The following is a 26,626-nucleotide window of genomic DNA, read 5'->3' as shown; positions in this document are numbered from 1 at the left end:
CCTTGATGCATAGTGTTGCAAGAACATACTAGCTACAACTTAATCTGAAAGTTTCTCCTTCTAGATAGAGTATATACCTTTGATTCCTGCTTTTAATATGATATTTTATCTATGTGTAATATGTATGTCAGTAATAATTCAAGTTCCCTTTTTTGTAGAAATGAGTGAACTTAAAGATACAGGCTTATCTCTGAACAGTGGTGCTAAGAACGCATACATCCATAGCAATACTTCCTTTTAATAAACTCTGCTGTTCAGTGAGCAACAGACCCTGTGGGTTCTTCTCTAGTAAACACTACAGTGACAAAATATAATTTTCCCAAACATCAATTTTAAATGATGTCCAAACAATTCCAGGATTTAACTCGTTAGTCTTTGAGGAACTGATTTATTCATATAAATATCAGTCTTGCATAGGATTTAGGACTGATACATTTCATGATTGAAATACATTTTCTTTATTTAAGTAGACTGGTAACACAAAGTTCAAGAAGCAATTACAGATGTATCCTCCTGTGATAGCCTTTATGCTTGTATCCTGTTCAGTTGCTACATGGTGAAACATGGACAAAACAAGCAAGCACAGTACAGAAGACAACTGTTGTGTAATTGTGCTGAGGAAAGTTTGTAAATAATCAGATTAAAGTATTGTTAATGGACACCCACACCCCCATTATAAGGAGGAACAATACGAATGCTGTGTGCTTACCTGACTTTTGGAAGCAACTCCTACTGCAGATTATCTGAGTTGTGCTAAGTCTAAAGGCTGAACTTACCTTGGATGATTGTATGATACGAGAAATGTAGACTGGTCCTTCTGTGTGTCTGACCATGTCAATAAATGTTGTAAGGCAATAAGGACAAAGTTGTGAGCTTTATTTACACTTTTATTTGCTGATTACTATCAACAATGCCGAGAGGGTGACACAGGTACCCATAGTTTACAGTAATATTACAATTTAACTGGTGTTCGTTATTATCACTGGACATACATTTCACTGTCATCTTTCAGATCCCTAAAAAAGGCTAATATAATAGCATTTACTGTCTAATAATATTTATTTAGGTGCTTAAAAACAGTTTCACGTAAAATTAATCTTTGATTTGATACTTTATCTGTTTCTTTGAACTCTGGCTCCCATTTGTATTTGTCGTGTCAAGTATAGAAGAAATTTTTATATGTATTCCACAATACATATTTAAAATTAGATTTAAATATTTTTTTTATTCTTATGCTCAGAATCCTTAGGAGTGGATATATACAAAGTTCTCTGTATTGATATTTATTTCTACATACATACTGAATAAGAATTTTTATGCTTTCAAGGACGCTGAAACCTGGGAGGACAATACTCCAGGAAAAGGCAGTGATATTTTTTTTCTAGTCAGCTAAGTTAAAAACACTTAAAAACAAGCAAGCAAGACAAAAGTGAATTTTTTTGACCAGAAAAATGTAGCCTATAAAGAAGTATTTACTTCTCACTACTGCTTTCGGAGCTGATGTTCCTCTTAATGGCAACTGTAAAATGTGGGGCCACAGTTGCATTCATTGTTCAGTGAGCTTGTCCACATAGTTAAACCCACCGACAGCAATGAATGTTGATTGTGACCTTTTTTGTAAAGCTTGGCAGGGTGAGGGAGAAACATCATGTGCTGGTTAGGTTGCTATCTTCGTTGTTAAGGCCTGAAAGCATGAAGTAAGGAGGAGGATGGTTAGCTGGAGGGTACAATCAACGGTCGATGGTTTTCACTTTAATTCCAAACTCACCGACAGCGTTGAATGTTCACTGAAGCAACCACTACAGCAGAACTCCATTGACTTGACAGCATCCTCAAATGTCTGAAAGGAGGGGGGGGGAAATCAAAATTCACACAATGATTTTTAATCATACAGATGATGCAACTTCAGGCATTTTTCTCTTACCAACACCTTTCTCTGCCCATCCTATTTCAGTATGCAAAGAGCTGGCAGTTTTCCAAACTTCTTTCTAGGAAAAGAAAAGATAATTCATTTATTCAGGCTTTAACAATACAGGTTGGAAATCCAGGCAAAAGTGTCATTGTGACAATGTCATTTCACAAAACTGAACTTCATAACAAACCAAAACACAAGTTCTTATATATGAACAGAGCTGGATAAGAATTTTATAAATCAGTGTTGCTAGTTACAGATTGCCCAACTGAGTAAAATTTCTTCTTCTGACATGGTTAAATTGGATTTAAACTTGCGTAGGATTGATGAAAACTGTATTTTCTTTTAAGAAGTCATAATTTCTGAAGTGTATTAGAGGCAGGAGACTTTTTTTACCTTTCAAATTGTCATACATGCAGAACCTGTTATGACAGTTTTCAAGGAGAAAAAAGGTAAATGTACATTGAGGTTTGAGGAACTAGATTTCTGCTCGTGTATTTTTTTTAGGTGGCAGCATGCTGTCTGTATCCAGAACTTGATGATCATACAGTAAAATTCTTATTCTTAAGAATTTCCAAGAACAGCACACTTTTCCAATCTTCTGAGCTTTCCAACTCATTTGTCCTCATTCTTAATTTTTTTTTTTTTAAATATATATACGTAGGGTTGCAATTTTCATGTTGTAGGGGGAAGGTTTTAGAGGCTGGATCAGAAGGAAAAACATGGTAACCTAGGAATTTTACCTTATCTGCATTTGTGAGTAGAGTTCTCCTGCAGAAGGTGATGTCACAGCTCAGCTGGTCTCAATTTTTTTTGCTAGGTCCACTCGTAGCTTGCTGCACTGAAATTAGGTGATTTATTCATTGGTTTCTATGAATTGCTCTTTATTTACCTGATCCTTTTAAAAGACGTCTTATACTCTTATCCATTTCTGATTACTTAACCCCAGCATTTATAAATATTCTGTTTTGTAAAATTTATTTGTACTTTCATAAAGGGAACCAATATCAAAAGACTGCAGGTCATAAGTGTGTTGCCTGTACATATTTTGTAAACAAATACCATGACAAAGACTTTGTCCTAGCTGTTTCTTTCAACTAATTGCTCTGCATAGAGAGGTATTTATTACATTATTTAACTCAACTGCGTTTTCTAGCAAGTATATCTAAAGGACAGACTCATTAATATAGCCTATTGGGGAATTGGACAAGAATGGAATCAGTTAATATTCTCCTTTATGGTACATTAGATGTGTTTTGTCTAGAAAGGTCACTGTGATTATGAATATATCTGAAATCTAACCAAATGTCAATTAACCTTCCTCCCCCCCTTTCCCCCAGTACAGCAGGATGGGATATTTGGTGCCAATACTTTAGCACTGAAGTTTGGGGTTTTTTTTCCTCCATTTATTTGTACTGGATTTTCCAGTTTAATTCCATGGATTTTACAAAAGGAGTTCCTTACACCAGTACAAGTGATGACAGCATAAGGCTCTCTAAGTAGTCATTTGTGCATCTGCACCTGTTCAACATAGTTCGAGCCAAACGAATTGGCTTCATGGTTTAGGGTTGTTCACGTTTAACATCAGCTCTATGATAATCTTTCTTTCTGTATGCCATTTCCGTACGTATTCCTATACTCTTATTCCTTCCTTCTATCTGTCACTTTATATTTCAATATGGGGTCTTGCCTGCCTCATACCTGGCAGTTAATACAGGGTGTAGGGGAAGGAGAGAAGCTATGTAGAGCTTGTGGCTGGGTGGATGGAGTCTTAGAAGGAATTACTTTCACAGGTTATTATTATCCCCTCCCCACTCCACCATGATGGAAAAACCTCAGTATTTCCTTCGTTACCTAGCCTCTGTTGAAACGGTTTGAAACATTTAAGTACAAAAACACAAAAAAAGTATTCCTGAGCTCCAGCCTTGATTCCTGATGTGTGCAGGTTATGCAGGGTAAAAATGCTTTTTCGCCTTCTTTCCTCTGGTTTTAATTTTTTTTTTTTAAATCCCTTACTGGGCTTAGCTGGCTGTTACAAATGCCAGGTTTATTTTAAATTTTATTTCAGATCTTCAGGCTTATATGAACATTCATTTTGGATGTATGTTTGGTTTTTTTATTTAAGGTTAGTAGGTCATAAATAAACCAAAGCACTTTCCTTGCTATGAGCAATAGGGTCATGGTGTACAAGAAATATCACTTTTAAAAAAATGGAATGTAACATGAATTGACAGAGGTACATGAGGAAGTAGTTTGTTGTATCACTGTAAAGGCCATAGGGATTTGGACTGCTAGAGCTGCCTGTTTTAGGAATAGATTAGATAACTTATCTGATGACCTGTACTTAATTTAAGTGACTGCCTTTGCCAGTCCTTCCAGAGGGCAACTGTGTGAAGTAGAGCATCTCGTCTTCAGTTTTCAGTTCTTTTCTTCCTCTTGATGGCCTGGCCTAAATTGAAGATATGGGTGTTGTGTTGCACAAACAATTACTTCAATGCTATGTGAACTGCATCTTCAGTTCTAATTAGTTAGCTTTTGCATTTTGACTTTGATATCTTGAATAAAAAGAGTAATGTTCAACTTCATTACATGGGTTAATACTGGCAACTATTATACAGTAGTCATGTTTAACAGCTGCTTTATGTAAAACAATAATAAAAGCTCCCTCTCCCTACTTAAAAATGGTGGCTGGAGCTCTGAAGTACTACTCTGCCCTGCTTATTGCCCCACCTCTTCCTTTCTTCCTCCTCCCTCCCCCACGTAAATGCTTGACGAAATACAAAGGATAGATGTCAGAAAGGTCTGGCTTGCAGGCTGCTTCAAACAGCTGATTTGGTACTTTTATCTATCTTACTGGTTGTACAGCAGTGAGATCATTTAGGAACAAATACTTCAGTGAATACGCACATCTCAGATTTGGAGCGTTTCTTACGATTTTAGACAATTTCCCTAATGATGCATTAGAACAGTCTATTCAGATTGGAAACTGATTAAAATAGTATGTTAACTTATTTATGTGGTACATATTCTGCATGGTTTACAGCACATTTTTTCCATTACTGGCATTGAATTTTTACTGAAACATGGAGTTAAGACTTTTCAAAGACAAATATTCATTTGTATCAAATGAAGACAACAGAACAATAGCATTAATACTCATATTGCAAAGGTATCTCATAGATACAGTTGTTGGCTACTTCCACCTCCCACTTGCCCTCTCCCACAGTCTGTCAATAGGCTTCCAGTTATACACTTGGGGATGGGAAAAAAACGCAATGCATGGGTGTATTTTTAATTGTGTAGTAAAAGTGAATTCCAGTAACACTGTCTAAAAAGAGTACTAGCACACTTGGGATCAGATTTCAACTAGTGTAAACTGTCACGGCTCCATTGACATCAGTGGCATCTGCATTTACACCAGCTGGCACGTGGATGCTCATCTGGAAAAAAAGTGAAGTAGAATGATCAGTTACTAGTTCTTACCGCCTTTTCTGTTTTTTGTGTTGTGTGTTCATCTATTGACACTGCTGTGCTTCCACCAAAAAGAATTAAATCTAACTGACTGTAGTTTATTATGAATCCAATTTGTTCTTGGGTGACTTGGACTTGGATGCTGAAAGTAAAAACTCTGTGCAGCTACCAAGAGGAAGTCTTTTTTTCTGACAAAATGAAAAGTGTTTATTTCTTCTGTGGCCTTAAAAACCACAAGAGCAGAATCCAATAACCTCCATTGTAATCTAAGACTCTCACTGTATTCTACAAACACTAACTGCAGTTGTTTCTGATGTGCATTGGAGTATAGCATAGGCTCCTAACTACTAATTCAATAATTCTAAGGCCAGGATTTTTCAAGATATCCAACTAGACAATCACAATGTTTTCATGTTGCCTTCAACCTGCGGAAACATCTTTGTAAACCTCTGATGGAAAAAAGATGTTTCAGGGAGTATTTCACCGTTTTATGTAGTACAGCTATCTCTGGAGAAAAGTAGCAGCTGCATAACATCTTGAAGCACTAGTGCATTGCCAGGCTGAGACAGGGGGGGAAAGCTGTGATTGCCTTGTTTCAGTTCTGCATTCTACAAGGCTGCTTTTTTGTCCATTGTGGCACGAAGATATCTAAAGTCATGCAGAATCATCCTGGTTCTTGCTCATTAAATAAGAGGGGGAGAATATCTTGGCACACTAGGAAACACTTCTGAGATGAAATAATAAGTACAAGATTTTTTTTTTTTAAACCAAATCAAAACTTTTTTGACATGCATAACCATCACAGAACAATCTGCAGTTCCTTGAGTCCTATTAGAGTTCTGCGGTCCCAGAAACCAGGACATCTCCAAGTATGCTATTTCATGTGTTCATAGCCTTTGACTAAGTTTTTTAGTGAGTCAGCTGTCAAAATTGACTGTGCTCTTGAAATTAAACCCGTCAGATAATATTACGCCTCCACAACACAAGCTATGAGGTGGGATGCTGATTAGCCAAGCTAATCTGGGAAGAGAACCAATATGAGGAGCAGCAATGATATTAGTTCAATCAGATATTTGATTGCACTTCCAGAAATAATTTAATTGCAGAGTTCAAAACTATGCTTTGCCCATTAGAATTTTTCCTGATTGGTATTTTCATAAATTTTGATATTAAAGACACTTCCAAAACAAAATTTCATGTAAAAATACCCAAGGCAATATTGGCTTTTTGCTTACTGCTTTAGACTTATTGTACTTCAATCAATAGAAATTGTTACTCTCATTTAACAAATTATAGTTGCATTGTTGTGTTCTAAATAGACTTTTATATATGAGCAATTGAACCTGACTCTGCAATTTATCACTTCGTATTGTTAGTCCTGTTTGAAATTGTAAGAGGTTTTCCAACACATAGGATTGCGGCACTGGACCTATAAGCTCTCCTTTTTATTTAAAGCCAAGAAACTGTTGAATAAATTCTAATACTGCCTGCAGTTTCCCAGCCTCTTGGATGACAATTCTCCACTCTTTGTTACTGGAACACATGACTATTTATGGAAGATATGCACATATTTCTGTGTCCATAAATCATATATAAACATGTGTTCTTTAGATCAGTAGATGGAGTATCGTAACTGCTTTTTACATTAGTATCCATGAAGTAATGCTCACCTACTGAAATTATGCTTAAACTTTAGTTTTTTAACAAATATTTAAGTAATTTAACTTTTCAGGCAATGTAAGGCAAAACAGCAGAAATCGCAAACACACTTGGATGTAGAGTTCTGTGTGGCCTATACCCAAAAAAGTCAAATGGAAGTTGTATGATAGAAGGGGTAAATATCAGGAGAAACATGATCAACTCTGTTAAAACAGTACAGGTTCTTTTAGTAATTCTCTGTACTCATTACGGCTTTTGAAGGGAATTTCTTACCCTCCCCCTTCCTGTGGTAGCCTTAAATAGACATGCTTTTCTTGTTTGATGAATCCAAATGATGTGTAGAGGTCTACATTTTTGTCTTAGTAGTATGATCAGTTTCCCATGTGATCCTGCAGACAAGATTCTAAGGCCAGCAACTGTGAAGCTCCACTCAGAAAGCATATGGCATGCATGGAAACCAAGACTGTGTACAAATTAAAATGTAATATGTGGAAAAGACAATATTGTGTGATAGAATGGGTGCTGGATGGAAAGGCAGAGTATAAGAGTTTTCTTATTCTGCCTGTCTTCAATTGTAGTGTTAGCATTTTTACAGGAAGTGTTTTCAGCTGTGAAGAGAAGAATCTTCAGGATGTGTCCTGTTTAGCATTTATGTCAAGCATTTATTTGGTTGTTGTGTGTACCAAGACTGTGGATTCATCAGTTGTTTTTTAACATCTCCTTTGTCTCTGTATTTATTTTATGGGAATGGGCACTTGCTATTTTAGACATATAAATGTCATCATAGCAATTGAATTTTCATAAAGTATGTATAAAAATGGAGCATAAAAATATTCTATATTTCTAAAAGTTATGGAGTCCTACTGTAGTCAAGTGATAGACAATAGATTGCAGTTCTTTACCTGCAGAAAATGGGCTGATTATTTTCAACTTGCCTGCTAATCCTCTTGGTTTTAAAAAAACAAGCTGACTCAAAATGAATGGGGATACTTGGGATTTCTGAAGCACTTCAGTATGGTTCATGTGTTGTCTTTTAGGTTCTTCACAGTGTCTGTATGAAATACGTATATTCAGAAAAACATGCTTGGGGCTTATATAACACTGTTTAATTTGTGCTTTTGCTTTTTATTTTTATTTTTAGGAGTTATCAGAAAAGGTGTTATTTGAGTGCAAGTTATCTTAGCGATTTTCCATGTGTCTGTATCTCAGTGCCAGAGCAGAGTGCAGTAGCAACTGGCTTTAATATCCCATCCCCCTCTTCTTTCTGAGTCACCATAGGAATAGACTCTGAGAATTACCAAATTCATATAATTATGGTCCTGCTGCACAGAGTTTCTTTTGATCAAGAGCAAGTCATTTGAACCCTAATGTTTAGTGGGTAATACTTACAGCCTCATAAAAGTGTAGTGGTGGCTGATATCTTATAGCGCTTTGAACATGTGAAATGCTGTATAAACAATATAGGGCTATTGTGCACAACTCAAGCTATTAGCATTTGAGGCACAGTGCCCCAGGCCCTTAGAAGGGAAATCATGTCTTCCCTGGAAATGAGGCACTTTTCTGGGTTCTGTGTCTGCTTCCAGATTAAGTATCAGGAGCTTTCTAGGCATCATGTAGATATGAAAAAAAAGTATGTTTTTTCAGCTACCATATTTATTACACAATACTGGATGCTAACTAAAGGCAGACAGCATTCAGTTAGAACTGCAATTCTGAAAATGTGAAGGTGGTAAAGCATCACCTGTTTGCGTTATTTCCTTTGCTGTAATTGTATTATGGCATTCTAGCATTTTTTTTTTCTTTGTGAAATTTCTGCTTGCCAATCTATTTGTTGCTAACATACTCAGTATTTTTCATATGTAATTTGAAACAGATGAGAGATTATGCTTCATTTTTGTTCCTAAAAATATACCGTACTTTACAGATGTTAGACCACAAATGCAATTTGACAGTATGTTGAACATTCCGTGGGTGTCTGTGTATAAATATTGATGAAATCTCATTTTAAGGTATCAATGCAAGTTAAGAAAATAGTAGAGGGTCACTTGCTAAACAGCTAGTGTAACGTGCTTATTAGAGCTGAAGATACTGCTCAGAGGGGAGCAAAGTTTTTCATAGGATTGATGGAATTGCCTGATTTACTTTATTTTGACTCTCCATCAGACATTCCGTATGCTCTGATAAATAAAGGCTACTACTTAATACACACAAGACATGCTTATCTTGCAATCACTGCAACGTTTAGTCTGGGGTAGTAGAAAGGCTCATGACTATTTTCAGGGAGAAGAGGAAATTCCTTGAAATCTTTTTATGCCAGTCATTGCTTCAGTTTAAAAACAGAACAGTTTTTGGTCCAGAGTTGGCAAAACATTCTTTTTGGCTTTTGATGGTGCAAGTTCTTATTTCCAACGGCAGAGACCATTCTAAAGAATTGCATTTTTCTGCTTGCTTGCTTTATTTTAGTGTCTTGAGCTAAGCTTTTAGGCATGTTAAATGATGTAAACAAATTTTGGATTTTTGTTCCTGTTATCTAGGAACAACCATTCAAAACAAACATGCTATTGACTCAAACCTACAAATCACAGAATAAGCTCAGACTTTGAAGGACTGGGCACACAGTTTAAATATTTAGCATAGCAAAACCCATTGCAGCACAACTACTTGTACCAGATCCAATGATTTACAGCATAAATGCAAAGCATAATCCCATGAAGTCAGGGAGAAAATGCCTAATGTGTTTACTGTTTTCTGTTTTGTTTTTTTGTTTTTATGAAGACCAACACACACAAACTACTTATTTTCTGCCCTGGCAAAAGAATTTTGAAGTAATATATATTCTTCTAAGGAAAACCAACCCACAATAAGTAGATACAAGATTACAGGAACTTTTATAAAAGCCTTATCGTTATAGTTGAAAAATGGTGCACCCTTAACGTTTTTAATCTGACTGTATTTTTGTGGCACTCTCAACTTCCTTCTCCTTGTCCCTGTTGAGCTCAGCTGCCCTTTGAAAAGCACTTTGTGCTCCAGTGACCACTTTAACTTTCTATTGATAAAATTAAACTGGACTCCTAATTTATTTTTCAACAGAAAGTGCGAGTTGAAAGTGGTCATTGGCCCAAAAATCTATGGTGAGAGCAAAGATCATTTTATTGGGAAAGGGGAGAGGTATTTGGTCTCTCTCTTTTCTGTCCTTCAGTCTTCTCCTCCTGCTGATTTCTTATAACCCTCTTGCTTCCTCCCCTCCTCTCAGTGTCCCAGGAAGCTGCAGTTCCTACAGTCCTTTCTGAAGTTTCCCTTTTCCAGCCCCACAGCAGTGAGATTTCCCTTTTTGCAGCCATCTGCTGCAGTCAGGAAAGGTAGGCCAGGAAAGAAAGCAATGTTTGGGACTTCGACTGAAACTGGCTTGTGAATTCAAATTCTGTCTCTTGAAACCGTGGGAAGACTGACTGGGAGATTGGCAATGAAGTAAATGAGTGAATGGGATGAAGGAAAGCATGTATAGCTAAGGGGAGTGGAGATTATTAAACCATTCCCTTTGCTTCGCATATACTTATGTGTGTTTTAAACATACATATAAACACACATGCAGACATAGTTTGATGTGGAAGAAAGGGAAATGTCTCTTCCTTTTGGAGATTAAAGGGCATCAGATTTGTACTTCTGTAACATCCAGAAGGCTCAAACATAATCAAAATGTATTTCTACACAAATGGGTCTTGCTTTTCTGTGGTACCTATTTAAACCAACCTGTAACAAATTAATAGCTTTTGGAGTCAGTGGATGGCATTTTATGTAGTCAGTACCGTCTCTCAATATCTAGAGATCTGCTATTAATCATCTCAGTAATCACTCTTAATCCACAAATCACAATCTGAACAACTGTAGGTGACACTGGCTATTCTAAGAAGTTTTGTTTCTGCAACAATACCTCCCTGGATCTATAAAAACTTGTTTAGTTACCTACTGATTTTCTTGCTAAGCATAATCAGGGAGTTTGAGGCTCACATATCCAAAGCTCTATGCTGCTTAAAGGTATTCTGTTTGTATTTTTCTTTAGAAAAATCTGTATGAAATTCCATTTGGTGGGAAGGGTCTACCACTTCAGTCCTGTGGTAACTCTATACTCCGAACACCTAATGCAGAGACTTTATACTGGCTTTTAGCAGAGAGGGTGAATTTCATTCTTAGTGAATATGACCCAGGTGCTAAAAAGCTATAGCTGAAAGTGCTAGGCTAAAAGCACAAGTCAGCTAGGTACATAAATATTACATGGCTATATCTTTAATGGGTTCCTGTCGTAGACTTGCTTTGTTTAAACATTTCCATAACCCTGTTGATTTATTGCATCTTTTCTAGAAGTATGCTGTTAACAGGAAACTCAGTTGAAGCACTTTCAATCATGTTGGAGGATCTTTATACTTTCACTTGAATAACTAATTAGTTGCAAGAAATTAACCACTGTTGTTTAGCACAAAAACACTTCCAAGAAGGGCTTTCATTTTTGTTGTGGGAAATTACCTCAGGCACTTGAGGAGGAGGGGCAGAAGGGAGAAATAATGATCCTGCTGTCTTTTAATATAACTTTTGTTTTCAATTCAACCTGATAACTAGCAGGCAGCATAGCTGTCTTAATAGGGCACTGCACTTGGACATGGGATAAATAATGTTCTAATCTTGTTGGTCTCAAGGATGTGATGGTTGACCTCATCCCATTGATTGAAACTGGTTTTAAAGTTCCAAATACTGTCCCTTAAGGCTGTGGGAGACAGAATATGGGACTGAGGAAGAAATAAATTAGTGAATAGGACGGGAGAAAGAATATAGTATGACCAAAGACAGGATATAACCAGTCTGTTCATGTCTCTGGAACTTATTTTACGTGTTGTGATATGTGGATCATGTTTAATTGGCATATCAGGGTCTAGGCCAATTGTATTGCACAAGAGCTCAGTGTCATATGCGGTTCACAGCACTGCTGATATAAGGTAAGAACAGTGAAGTGAGGAAGGAGAATAAAGAGCAGTTTGCCCCACCTCTCCTAGGGCAAAAACTGGAAGGAAATTGAAGATGTATTATTTCTGAGATCTAGATTCTTCCCTAATATATGAAGTCCATTTAAAGAGGCAATAACAGAGTGACAAATCCTGGTCAACTTTTTCCTCTGGAACTGCAATTTCACCCCTGCTATTTGAGAAACATACATACAAAATATATTTTTAAATTATAAAATAAAAAAAACTCTTATGTGCATATACAAATTAGTCATCTCCTTTCAGTTATAGCCTTCGTCTCTTGCAGAGGTGGTGAATTTCTCAAGTATTTGGAGAAAGAGAGAAGTATCATTCAGTACTATGAGAGCAAAGGGGAGGAGAAACTTATTGGCATTTCTTGCTCTCCCTTTACTTCCTTCTACCCACACTTGCAAAATTAGAAAGTGAAGACTTCAATATGTGTATCTGAGATGTGATGATAAAGAAACATTGGGAATTATTCAGTGCAAAAAGGGAGTGGGCTACTGTAGTCATGACAAACTCCTCCTGAATATCAAAAATAAGGGTAGCATTATCCCATTTGTATAATACTTTTAACTCTTTGTCCTTTCTGCTGTTCTTTGCCTTCTTTCTAATGTTTACTCTCTTTATGATTATATTGAATTACCTGCATAGTAGAAGTGTCTTCTGAAAATATTCACATACACACAGTACTTGCTGGATGGCTGGATGTGGATTTTTTCCTTTTTTTGGCTAAGTTTGCAACTCATTTTATTGGCACATGAGAATACAGTAGAGAGGAAGGTCATGCCTGAGTTTTTTTGGGGGAGGTTTGCATATCTGCATGCCAGGAAATCTAACTTTGTGTGGAAGAAAACAGCAGAGCTGCCCTCTAGAAAGAGGACGTGAGCAATGCCATAACACCTTCAATCAAACCCATGATAGCATTTTTCTTGAGGAGCTATGGGGCAGACAATTTCAGATTGGGCACGCTGCCACTAAAGCAAATCAGCACAAACACAGGCAGCCAAGAGCTAGTGTGTGTGCGCGTGTGTGTTTAGACATGTGCAAGCCACTCTGCTTTAGGATAGCTATACAGAAGAGCTCATTATGAGAAAGGAAGGAAGAAGTGCTTAGTGAAAGTTCTTTTCTACTTTCCAGAAAATTACCTTTCATGCTTTTAAAAACAAAAGATTACCCTGAAACAGCATTCAGGGGCTTTCAAAAGGGCCAAGGGATTTTGACAGATTCCTTCCCTTGACACTCAGTGGAATTTCTGCTGAAATTTGCAGTGCTTTTTGTGCAGTGCTGAAACAGGCAATGTGAGTGCGAGAATAGCATAGAAATGTGTCAAATTTGATGCAATGTATCTTGCAGATGAATGCTATGCAATAGCCTAAGATTCTGTAGTTCTTGTACCTGTGGTTCATTCAAATTATGTAGACTCACATACTTTGTAGTAATTACAATTGAATAACACATAACTGAATGTAAAACCATTAACAGACATCCAAGATACATGCTGTTGACAGATGTCTCAATTTTCTCTTCCTCTTTATGAACATGTTCTCTGGTTTGTTCCCATTACCCAATTTTGTTTTACTTGCTCTTCCATTTTGATCTGTAACTTTCAGTGAGCTTTGTGTGTTTTCAAACAGGTACTGACTCTGAGAGTAGTTTCAAACTTCAGTGTGGAATTCTGACTACAGTTCGGATCGGGTTCATTTGAGTTCTTACTCAGATCTAAATCTTGAAATTCCTTCCCACTTGGATACTCTTACTCATGCCACATCAAATATTGACTTGCTAATGTTCAGACATCAGCTGTCCCTATGCTGTAGAAAATAGATCTTCATAGTCTTGTATAATCAAAAGAAGTAGAAAATATGTAGTCTAAAAAACCCTAAATATCTAGGGAAAAGTCAATGTAAAACTATTCTTTAAAGGAAAACCTTTGAAATACAAGTAAAACAAACAGGCAGATATGTTTCCTTTACATTCGCAGTTCAGTTACTGGGTGAAATTGCAAAACGCCAAGCCTGATCATGAATAAATCAACAGCAGAGTAACCCCAGACCTCTTTACTGAGAAAATCTGTCTATGCAGTTGGAGTATGTTGAGCCAAGACACTGAGGGAGAGGCAGAAAAATATCACTTTAAGTGGATTATAGGAAAAAGCATGTAACTGTTCCATTCTTTCCATTAGGAAATTTGTATGTACTATGTATGCATGTAGTTGAAAAGACCAAGTAAATGAGAGTGGGTTGGTCATGCATTTCAGAATCCTTGCTTTCATTGGGCCTGCGTTGAGTAAACAAAATGGGAAGGGATTAGCTCTTAAAGTGCATTCTGGGTGATTTTGGACAAATGGAAAGAAAGTTTCACTGTGCCAACTGAAAAAAGGTTCCGAATTGGAGAAAGTATGCTTGCTAGCCTGGTATAGTCTAATGAGATTTTTCTTCCTCTTTCCCCATCCTTTGCTCCTCTGCTGAGGACATAAACCAACATTGCTTGTCTTCCTTTCTGGTTTCCCAAGGTGTAAATCTTTAAGCATGTCTTTATGTCGATGAGTGAATTTGTTTCCACAAAATTTTACAGCACGCAAGTATTCAAAGCTTGTACATCTCATCAGTTGATTCCATTCTGACATTCAATAAGAAAACATGGCTGCTTTTCTCAAATGATCATCCATTTTTCATACCGAGATGGTGGTGATGAATTGGAGTTTCTATAGTTCAAAATTCCTTACAAATGTGGTGAATGAGTATAAATTCACCATCTTTATAATTGCAAAGACTCATTCGAGTTTTACAAATCTGAGTGGAAATAGGGATAGTTTTATTGATCAAAAAAAAATCTGCACTTTGCAGATCATACTATGTCTCATGAAAATGAAGGTCAGTCTTTCTTGCATTATGGCTTCTTTGTGTCTAAAATGTTTGATAAATGTTAGAGTTAGATGTTTGTCAGAGATGCATAGTCAGAAGCTGAATAATGAACAAAGTCTTTGGCATTCTGCCCAGGATTTTTTCCCCCATTATCTTTACTAAAAGAAAAAGAAAAAAAAAAAAATATTTAATGTAGTTTTAGGGCTTAGCACCTACTCTTTCTCATTCTTTCTTGTGCTGTTTCGAGCCTCTCTATAGCACTACTATCAACTATTCTATCAGCGTCTCTGAAAAGCACCCATCAGGCTGCCAGATTCCTGATGCAGAGGAGCTAGATGGTGCCAGAAATCAGTCACTCTGTGCTAAATATTGCTGCTGGTTCCACTGCCTGTCTCTCAGAGTCTGTAGAAGTCTAATCTTCTGTTCTTCAGTGAAAAGATGGCAGGATTTAAAAACGCCATCTAAAGTTGCTGTTGCGTAACAAACGTCTTGCCATCCTGCATGGTTAAGAAGTTAAAGTGGTCTCTTGTCTCAAATGGCAGCAAGGTGTCCTAGGTTCAGCCAGGACAGGGTTAATTTTCACCAGAAGCCAGGAGGGGACACAGCCGACTGGGCCAGCAGAACCCAGGACACAAGGTCCTGTTCTGTTTCCTTTTGGTGTCTTGTTACATGGAACGCCTTTATGCTCAGCTACTGTGGTATTTGTCATCCAGTTCTTCACTTCTCAGGACTTAATTTTAGTGAATTTAGAAATTCTTCTATATTAAACAAAGTGTTTTTCTGCCAATCAAGTCTAAATAGCAACATCAAACTGCCTTGCATATGCACAGAACGCCAACCAGCAGAGTACCTACAAAGCAGTTCAGCTGCCCCCAGCTTTCCCCACCCAGATGATGTCTGTACAGATTTGACATACTGAAAATTAAAATGGTGTAATATTAAAGCTAAAATCAAAAAAAGCAATGCTGAAGTTAATGTGCAAACAAATGGTTTTCACTATCTTAAATGCATCTTCATGGCATTTCCAGTTTTTATAGAATCCAGGGACCCTCCCAAAAATATCAAGAGCCATTTGAATGTATAAGAAAGAATAGAATGAATTTTCCAATTACAATTACAATATGAAAATAATTTTTAGTAGGCATTTAAAGCAATCATTACAAAGTTAGCCTAGTATAAACCAGATTGAGCTGCATTATTTTGCTTAAATGTGTTCCACAGTTGGCTGGGGTCCTTAACTAGCATGTAGTACTTACATTCGAAGTCTGAATCCTCAAAACACCCTGTTCAGTGCTTGTCTCTCTATGGAGGTGCCCAAAGCCCTTGGCCACCAAAGTATCTGCCAGATGAATTCCCTGTTGCTCAGGCCAGGCTGGTGCTAAGCACCCCTCTGCAGAAGTGCCCCGCTGGCCTTGCTTCAGCATGGTTTGCACAACAGGCGGAAGGAGCATGTGGTTCCCTTCCCCTGTGCTTTCTGCTCTTATGAACAGTCATTGGAGCAAATCCTGAGGACGGGGGAAGTTGGTGTCTCAATTACCAAGCTGTAGCTGAGCATATTCTCTATTGCCAACTGAATATCGCTTTTTGCAAATTGTGAAAGCTTATTGAGAGGACATTTGAGAACATCCCTCAATCAGAATACCCAGTCGTAGGTAGGGGGGAGGGATTTGGGTTCAAAATCCTATTGGTAAAGTTGGAATTTTAATCTAAGTCTTTCATGTCCTGAGTTGGTAAGCTATGGCTTGAGAAGGAAACAGTAAAAATGTCTGCCTGCTTTGTTAGTTGAGCGAGGAGTGTTTTCAGGGCAAAACTCCAGGAGAGAGTTCCTGGTCATATTACTGTAATGGCAGCAACATTAATTCAAGGCTGCAGTTCTAGACCTGTGACTCTCACTATTCTCCTGCCTAATTTAGGAGCACTCTCTTCAACATGCTGACTTCTGAGAGTTCTCCTATGTGCCTAGCTCTTTAAGCGACATATATAGCTGCCTGAATACAAGTCTCTATGGATAGTTTGGGTATAGATGCTTGGAAGATAAGTGCGACATTTATTACTTTTATAACTTCAGTCCTTTGGTTGCTTTAACCTATCTTCAGGGCTTCCCCTACTCCCTCCCTCTTCCTCCTGCAATTAGGAAATGGATATAATGATTGTGGGTTTGGGTTGACTCTTCTTGTCCTTGACTAAGAGGCTAATATACTCTTTGATGGATGTTCTGTTTTCATCTTAGGTCTAACTTGATATTGCTCTATCTGCTGAGGTTACAGCTCCTGGGTGATGTGTGACACAGCACAGTCGAGAAATCTGTAAGTGGGATGTGTTTTCTCTAGCTGGATAGTTCCTTGGAAGTGGTTTAGCAGGTAAATCAGAGCCGCAAAGTCTGTTTCCGTCATCAAAGTGTTGACCTTCAGCTACTAATTCTAGACATCTAATGTATGAACCCAGTATTTATCTATATGAGTTTGATAGCTGAAAATGTTAGCATAAGTATTTGAGAGCCTGAGAAGGATTTTTAGTATGCAAATTAGCTTTTAGCTAAGCCACACTGAAAGTAAACCTGAGAAGATAAAAGAAAATACTCATATGTACTGAACTGCAGAGTTTACTTCTATTTATTACCCTGCCAGCAAGAAGTTGGACAGCCCAGATGAAAACAGAAGGCTTTTTATATCTTTTCGGTAGTTAAAATGATGGGAAAGAGCTCTGAGAGATTTCTTCTTTTAAGATTATTAATATGGAGAATGACAAGTGGGCGTAACCTATAACCTTCAAGGCAGTTTTTCTCCTGTGTATTTAAAAAGAAAAAAACAAAACCAAGAAACTTTTTATAACCTTTATTTTGATGATGTTATGATCTACCTTCAGTGTATGAAAGTCTTAAGCCTTGCTTATCTGCAAAGTTAAACCTTAAAAAGTGTGGTTTTCTTACACTCTGAGTATGCCAACTAATCTGTCTTAAAAAGCAAGATTCTTGTTTAAAGATAGAGATTTTCTAAGAAGGGATTTTCGTTTTTAATTGACTTTGGAAGGAGTTAACTGTTTCTTTTGAGCTTCATTTTTTGTATTCACCTGCTTGAGGATGTTGTTAGACTGCTTTATTACTGAAACTTTATGCTGATATTCTTTGTTTCTTGTTGAGAAGATCAGGTAATTGAAAATAATCTAGTTATCCCCAAACGCATATAGAGAGGAGTATTTAGAAAAACTAGTTGTGAAAATGTGCTGTAGTAGGAATCTTGTGGAGTTTCATTTGATTTTTTTCGTTTGTTAATTTGAGACAATGAAGGAGAACAAATGTTGCTTATGTAAAATGAGACTGAGTGCAGAAACATGGAAAACATGCCTATTCGTGTGAGAGGTGTGGGGTGCAGTAGCTTATGATGAGATGCAGTTGAAGGGCTGCTATGACTAAGATGGATGCTGCCTAATACAGGTCTGGTAGAGCTACTGCTTCTGATTGTGTATTTCGTCCCTTCACCTTCCCTGCTGCTGCTCCCACCACTGCAACACTGTCTTACATTTTCCCTTCATGGGGGAGGAAGAGATTATGGGGGAATACTAGTTGGCAACAGAAGCATGCTTCCAGCTGGATTCTAATGATATAACCCAGAAATACGTGGCAAAAATGCACTGCAAGAAGGGCAAAAGGGAAATAATAGCCTTGGGAGCTATTCTTCTGTGGAGAACTGTGTCAATGTAGATTGCATCTCAAGGGGTTATGTGTCTGGCTTATGACAATATGGTAATGTAAACTGAAGATAACTCAGTGCACTGTTGATAAAATTTCTTGTTAAACTTGTCACTGATATTCACTTGAGATGTGATTCTATTCAGGTTTGGCTTTTTCATCATACTATATTCACATTGTTTTCTGGTATTCTTATGTTGGGTGGAAAAAAAAAAACAGAAAGCTTGACCTAGATCAGTCAGTAGAGGTGGTTTTTTTCAGGACTAGAATTGCACAGAATGGTAAGGGTTGGAAGGAACCTCTGTGGATCATCTAGTCTAACCCCTCTGCCAAAGCAGGGTCACCTAGAGCAGATTGCACAGGACCTCGTCCACATGGGTTTAGAATAACTCCAGAGAAGAAGAATATGCATGTATACTATACCATATCATATTATTGAATCTACAATAGTTTTTAAAAATCATAGGTACGGTAGCCCTGCTACAAATATCTCTACAGCCCTATGCATTTGAGTCATGATAGGCAGTGAAAAGCCCAGAGTGGACAGATAGTTTCTATTTCATTGTCCCCTTCGCTCCCATCACTTGTCTCTGAATATAGGTGCTTACCACTTGACTGTACAAGGAAATTATTAAATATGTATGGCTGTATTTTTGAATGTACAAATTAGGTATTAGACAGTTTGTGCTACCCTTGCATGCAAGTTGTAAAATGGAAGAAGGCAAGGAATTTATTTAGAGAAAACAGACAAATACATCTGAAATACTTAAAGTATCTCTATGTATTCATTTATTTTATCAGGAAATTCTGAAATTGGTCACTGTGAACATGACTAAATGCGAGGTGGTCTGAATACAGGGGGATCTTTGAGATACGAGCATAGTAGACTTTTTTGATGTTAGAGTGAAAAAGAATTTTACCGTGTCAAATATTTTTCTGTTTGCTGGACCTCCCAGAGCAAAAACTTGCTGTGTAGTTGAGAAACAAACCAAAATATTTTTGGATAGTTTTTTGTAAAGGCTTGTTTTCATCAAGCATAATATCCGCTTGAAAATGTACTGACCTAATTTAATTTTGTGTCTTTCTACGCAAATATTGAAGAATGCATGTATTAGAAAAGTAGTATACCTATTTCACTTTTATGCATCCTAAATTGAATAATAACTGATACTTTTTTTGTTTTGAAAAGGAAGAAGATACGAAATTAAGTATATAAGAAGGTATAAAATGGAATGTATTAATTGTTACTATCCCTGAGAATCATGGAAATACATAGTCTAATTTGAGATTTGTGATTTGTAAGAAGGGATATAGAGGGTAAAGAACATTCTCATTTAATTTTGGTTTGTATTTAAATGCAGTTCTCTCCCTATTCTGTCATAATAATCAGTGGCTTGTATTGATGAGATCAAGAAGGATCTATCAGTAAGCTTAAAAATGGACTTCATTTCCCAGTACCGAGCAAGGCTTAGAGGGCAAGGTATTCTAGTGTTTCCCCAGTAAGATCTTTCATTTTATACCTGAAACACAAATTACAGCCATTTTTAGTGGTCAAGCATTAATTAAATCTTTGTCATGTAATACCACATCTTTTTCAAACAGGTGTCTGAAGAGAATACCTAGTATTTTTACCTTTACTTAAAGGCCAGGGATCAAGATCTTTGAACCAACTAAAGGAGGCAAACTCTATGCAGAAGATCTCCGATTCTTAAATAATCAAATCTGCTACCTTTTAATAGATACTTCTGGATATTTGTCATATTCACTTATAAACAGTGAATTGTTCTAGGGGTAGCTTTGTGCTAAACAGTATTTCTTCAGAGTAAGTTTTCAGATGGGCCTAATGCTGCTTTACTTTGCTCTCAATTAAGTTAAATCGGATTTTTTATGCTGATTTTGAGTTTAATTTAGGAAAGGCGAATTAGTTCTGTGCAAGGAGGATTTTCAGATCAAATAATCAGAACAAACCATTAGTACTTGCAATGAATCCAGTCCAGGCTGGCTGCAACAGCTTCTGATGAGCATTTGAGGCAGTTCTAACGAATGGTAATTTTAAAAACTAAATATTAGTAAAGCATTGATGGATATGGTCAGATTAAAATGATGAAAAAACTAAAAATTTCTTCAAAGGATCATCGGAGGCAAGATTCAGTGCTCATTTCTAAGTCCTTTAACGCATCATTGCTTAGTGGTCTAGACTAAATTGCGAGCATTTACGAAAAGTTACCATGGGGTAGTATCTGATATATCACAGCTATTTCTTTTTACAAAGAAAACTGTAAGTCATGAAAAACAGTTTAATGCTACAGCTAAAATGTAGATGTTCTTCCTCTTTAGTCATTTGCTGATGATATAAGCCTATGTATATGTTATGAGCTGTTATTAAATAAATGTTTGAATTTTTACCTCAGATTGTTACGGACATGTCAGCAGAGGCTGGTATCTCCATCCTTGTTGATACTGAAAAATTGATTGGACAAGGCACCCAGCACAGGGTAATGTCAGATTTTGCTCTGGTTTGAGCAGGACATTAGACTAGGTGAGGTACTGAGGTCCCTTCCAACCTCACTTATTTCAGGAGTGTCTCTGATTTCAATCATTCTAAGTATACATCAATGAGGCTTGATGCAACTTCTTCAGAGGCACCCCGGTTGATAAAGGTGTATTTCAGACAGCTCAAGACTTTAGAAGTAGATCTAATTCTACATATTTTTGTCAGATGTCTAAGAAGAACTTGTATATCCAAAGGATGCTCTGAGCTTTCTGTTCTAAAAGTCAGGAATACTAAATATATCTTTTTGAGTACTGATACTTTAGAAAAAAAATTACATTTGGAATCTTTGTGAGTGTGTAACTTTCTTCAATGTCTATAGTCTGGTGGGTTTTTTGTTGCAGTTGTTTGACTGTAACAAGGGGTGAGCAAATAGCTGGGGAGAGTTTTGTTTCCATACTCTCCTATCCAATGCCAAATAATTGTAGCTTTGGATGACATTTAAAATGGAGTGCAGGGGGAAATAAAAGACACTACATTTGAGGGGAAAAATAAAAGAAATAAAGCAGCTAGGTCACTCTTAAAATATAAAATATTATTTTCATTTAAGAAAAATAAAATAATTTCAACATTTCAGAAGAAGATTTTAGGTTGATTTTTCTCCTCTCCCCCAACCCCCACGTGGTGGAAACAATTTTAAAAAGTTTAGTTAAACTGGTGGATGTATTCTGTTGCCCTAGATAATCTTGGCAAGTTTAGAACATGTTCAAAAATCTTCATAGATTCTTAATATTTAGCTCTTCTGAAATAAGACTATGCCTTTAATATGCAAAAATCAGTTATTTTGCATATGGCATAAGAAATAAACCAATACTAACAAGCTAACTGTAATTTAATAACATGAATTTTTTTCTTAGTGTGACTACTTTGAAACACTAACTTGGAGGTCTGAGTGTTCAGACTCATGAACTCAATGTACATTACCTTGCAGAGAATAGGAAATCATGAAATCTTGAAAATTCTTTCTTAGGTAAGTCATTCCTTTCATCTTAAACGAGGCTTGCTGTTCAAGGGCTTCAGATCAGCTTATAGGAGCAGTATTCCCCAAAAAGCAGTTTTGTGACCTTGAAACAGCTTTCTTTGGGCTTTTGAGATGAAGAAGTTTTAAATGCAGACCAAAAATCTGAATTCAGTACCTAGCTCTGTTAGTGACTTCATATGACTAGTTTAAGTTCTTTGCTAGAATAATTTAGAAGAAGATATGTGTCGGATTTTGTCACATGTTTGTTTAGAAATTTGAATGTATTCTCTTTTAAGATGTTGTCAAAGTGTAAATTTTTATTTAATCAGTATTTGTTATTGTGAAAAACTGTACATATGTACAAGTCAATAAGTACCTGCTTCTAGAAAACAGCGTTCCAGTACATCTGGAATATTTTATTGAAAGTGGAAACAAAAAATACCTAATGTTTAAAAAACAAAAGAAACAATCACATCTGATCTAGTTTAGAACTTAGTTAGTTTAAAGCACATTATTTCTGAGTCCCTAACCACATCCGATATTTTCATTTTAAATACTCCATGAGTGTTTTTTATCTGGCTATGTACTATTTATACCTCTAAAAATTTCATTGGTGTAAACAGGACTCTTGGCTATGTGATGAATGAAGTATCACAGCCATCTGAGTAAGAAATTTCTGTGAAGTCTAAAGATAGACTCATATCTATTCTTTGGCAGAGAAAGAGGGTGATTGACAAGAAGTACAGTATATGAAAGCACAGTTAAAACACAGACATACTGACATTATGTGTCTCATCAGTGATGTGGTGTTTTGACTACATGGCTGCAGCAGGTCTGTAATTTAAATGACATTAATGGCACCAAGAGCAATAGCATGGAGACAAAAATACTGTAAAACCTCTGAGTCTGTACTTACAATGCAGATAAAATAGCCCTTTGAACTTGTGGTGCCAAATGTTGTCCAAAGTTGCCATTCTTCCATGAGGAAAGCAATTTTTGTTTTTGTGGGGTTTTATTTCTTCTCCTCCTAGCACAGACAGGCATTTTCTGTTTAGATTGCTTGGCTTGTGCCATTACAAAGATCCCAGGCAAAGGGAGGCTGCTTGTATTTTGCCTAACTGGTGTCCCGTTCACACATTCAGTACAGAATTCGCTATTGTGAATAGTCATGACTATGTTTTCTTTGTGCTCATTGGCTTTTGAATATGCTTCTTTATATTTTTACTAAAGTAGCACACAGAACTAATTTCACCAGAAGCTACTGGTGTTCAGCTGTAACAGAGTTACACATAGTCCTGTGACTCCATCCTGGTTATAATATCTCATTTGTTTCCACTTGGCTGTTGTAATGTTCTCTGCCTTTTAGACTTGTCTTTTCCCTTGCTCTCCTTTTTTCTTTTTCTTTTTTTTACCCCCATTTTACATTATAACTGTCTGCCTTTTGCTTATTGAACTTAACTGTGGGTAAGCACATGTTTCCATACCCTCATAGAAGCTAAATGTTTAATGCACCTTAGTGTAACATATGCTGTAATTGTTTGCCAAATTGGACTGAGTCTTTCCAGAAACAGTCCCTGATCTTTGAGAACCTTGCAAAATGTGTACTATATGCTAATTGTGCAGATTTTTTTAAAAGCGCATATTTCAAAAAAGAAGAAATGCTGTGTAAGTGAAACTTCTTCAAAGTGCTCTGCCATTTCTAGTAGGAGACTGTTGTAATAGTTGCATTATTTTTTTATACTGACATAATGCAAACAAAAGCACGAAGTGTTTATAAATTGTGCATAGACTTTTTTTTTCTCCTTTAAAGTGGTTCATTGTATATAAGTCTGGTGCTATACCATGTATACGCTAGATGTTTCCAGGTTTTGGCTAAGCAGATGGACTCTTTTCAAAATACTCATACAGCGCTAATAAAGTCTAAATCCAACTACTGTTTTCTGAATAAATGAAAATTAAATAGTAATAGTTGCTAAAGGGATAGGTAAGAGGTTTCAGAAAAACTGTCTCTCTTTATAGTACAAGCCTCATGTTCAAAGTGCGGCAAATGTGTGCATGTATGTATGCCTTTCTTTCCTCACTTAACAAATTATACCTAAAATTCAGTGCATATTTCTTTGCTAGAAAATATGACACAGATCTACTTTATACTGAAGGTAAAAGGAAATGAAGAAAAATAAAGCTACTGCATCAATTTAGAGAATTTGGATCTTAGCAGAAGTTATTTTCTGAGAATGATCTTTATCTGTTATCTGTCATGAGTAACTACCTCTTTGAAGCAGTCTTTCAAATCTGTGATCTTCAAAACGGTTTTCTACTGATGCTGTGCATTTATATAATAACTCAAATTCTTCCAAAATCTAGTACTGGAATGTGCAAAAAGAAATCTTATGACTGCTTTGGCTTTGGAAGGAATCTTGATCAGAACAGTCAATAAAATGTAGAAAGGAACATTGGCCTAGTGAAAGAAATTGTCTGTGTTTATTACTTTCTGAATATTAGTGGAGAAATATTTCACTTATACTGTTATGCCTGGCTACTACAATCAGAACTTTTTAGTTTCGGCAGGGGGCAGAGGGGGTTATTCAAAGAAGCATTTAGTGGCTCTAAATAATGTTGCGTTGTCAGGCAGTCCAAGAATTTTAATCAGAAATTATGCCTGCAAGTTACAAATTTCAGAAGGTTAAGTTTTCTCAACTTCTAACAGCAAATGCAACTGATATAACCTTGGGGTTTGTTGGGGAACTGCATCACTTCTAGCTTCTGTCTTGTAGAGATCATGGTTTTCTTCATCATTATTTGGAAGTGTCATGAGTTAAAATATCAAAATTCTGGGATATCAAAATTCTGGGTCTTGGGGTACAAGTACTGAGAAAACGTGGCTTCCCTTTATTTCTTCTTCCTGTATTTGTTGCTTGTTTCTTCTTTCACTGCCCTGACAATGTACTAGTACATCATTTTTGTTACAGTTCGTCTTTCTGCTTTATAGTGAAACAGAAATCATGCAAACAGAAATGTGATTTCTTCTATTTTCAGTTCTTATGGCACATTTTTTCCTTGCTATCTCAAAGGAATCATTACCTATGAAATCCTTTGGCTTAGTGTGACTGCACTTTCTCACTATGCTTAGTCACAGCAATTAAAATAACCTCTTGCGTACCCACTATTAAACAAACCCAGTAGTTCAAGTAACTAGAGGCATCTGACTTTTGCGCTGAACTTTCCAAATTCAGTGTTTTGTGAACAGTTATGTGTGCTTCTGCACACAGAGCTCATGGTTTGTCATGTACTATTTACACAGATGTGCAACCTACAAGTGTGAACTTTGAGTAAAGTTTTGCTTCTTTAATTTCTATTATGTCTTTCCATGCAAGATAAAAATGACAAGATATGCCTCTACTGCAAATGTAGAGTTTACATATGTCAATTGCTGAAAATAGTTTTGAAAGGGGCTATCTACTTTCAAAATGCGTACAATTTTGCTTGTGACTTGAAAAATAATGATTTTTTTTTTTTCTTAGTACCCTTGTCACAAAAGCTTGGCCTAGCAGGGTAGAAATTCTTTTCCCTCATTCTTGAAACCCACACAAAACTAGAATTTACCTAGAGCTTAATCACCTATGCTGGAATCTCCTTCAAGCTGGTGCAAGTGTTTGTAAGAATACTAAGAGTCAGGAAGAGCTTAGGGGTATTGTGACAGCTGCTCACAAAGCAAATTGCTATGCCGGTTGAGGGGTCACAGACTTTGAAAGAAAAGCCCACTGTTCTAATAGCATAACCATAAGTTTTGGGTCTTTAAGTAGCAACATGTTCCTGTAGGAAATTTAAGGGAAATATTAAAAAAATTTGCATCGTATTTGTGTCACCTTCCCCCACTTACTTGGCCTTAATGTTCTTCATAATGCTTAAAGGATTGGGCATAAGTATCAGATGATTTTTAAGAACAAAACTGTGAAATTAAAAAAATTGAGTAGAATATTTCAGAAATAATCATAAGTTTGCCCATGTTGAGTTATTAACAGATTTGAAACTATCAGCTTGAATACAACATCAGCAGTATTCTGATTTTTTTTTTTAATCAGCATAACTTATGCCCTCAAGATCAGAAAATGTATACTTCATGGAGATGGACTGGTACTGACCTCTTAACTGTAGTATTATTGCTAACACTGCTTCAAAGACTCTGAATGGAAGAAATATTTGGGGTCTTTAAAGTAATGTTGCACCTCCTCCTTCTCAGTACGTTGAAAATTGTTGTAATGGCATAATCAGAAAAATTAATCAGTTGTGGAAAGAAATGGAAAAATAAATATGAAAAAAACTGAAAATCTGAGGGATTAACTAACAATTTAGTTAAGAACACTTGAAGATACTACAATGGTGTTGCATGTACTCCACACAGAATAGATAGATAGTATTTGAGTAGTATCTATCGCCTGCAGTTCTGCAGGAATTTATGAAGCCAAATGAGAAGTAATGTAATATTTAGTGAGCCACAGTCG

The 26,626-nt window shown here is 36.5% G+C and overlaps 1 long non-coding RNA gene across 2 annotated transcripts in view; it reads right to left on the bottom strand.

Moving 5' to 3' along the window:
• Nucleotides 1-866: 866 nt before the first annotated feature.
• LOC142361569 (uncharacterized) overlaps nt 867-26,626 on the bottom strand; it is a 65,056-nt gene continuing 39,296 nt past the window's right edge. Inside the window, exons 3-8 of one of the 2 annotated variants that reach the window (XR_012764182.1) lie at nt 5,262-5,352; nt 4,251-4,361; nt 2,656-2,753; nt 1,925-1,988; nt 1,769-1,840; nt 867-1,684 (exon numbers count right to left, since the gene is read on the bottom strand). This is a non-coding gene — a long non-coding RNA (uncharacterized LOC142361569). The remainder of the gene's footprint in view (nt 1,685-1,768; nt 1,841-1,924; nt 1,989-2,655; nt 2,754-4,250; nt 4,362-5,261; nt 5,353-26,626) is intronic. The other variant, XR_012764183.1, reaches the window with a different exon arrangement.

This window comes from Opisthocomus hoazin, chromosome 6 (assembly GCF_030867145.1).
Source record: "Opisthocomus hoazin isolate bOpiHoa1 chromosome 6, bOpiHoa1.hap1, whole genome shotgun sequence".
Lineage (NCBI taxonomy): Eukaryota > Metazoa > Chordata > Aves > Opisthocomiformes > Opisthocomidae > Opisthocomus > Opisthocomus hoazin.
The sequence above is the reverse complement of the archived record's forward strand: the minus strand, read 5'-3'. Positions and strand labels throughout refer to the sequence as shown.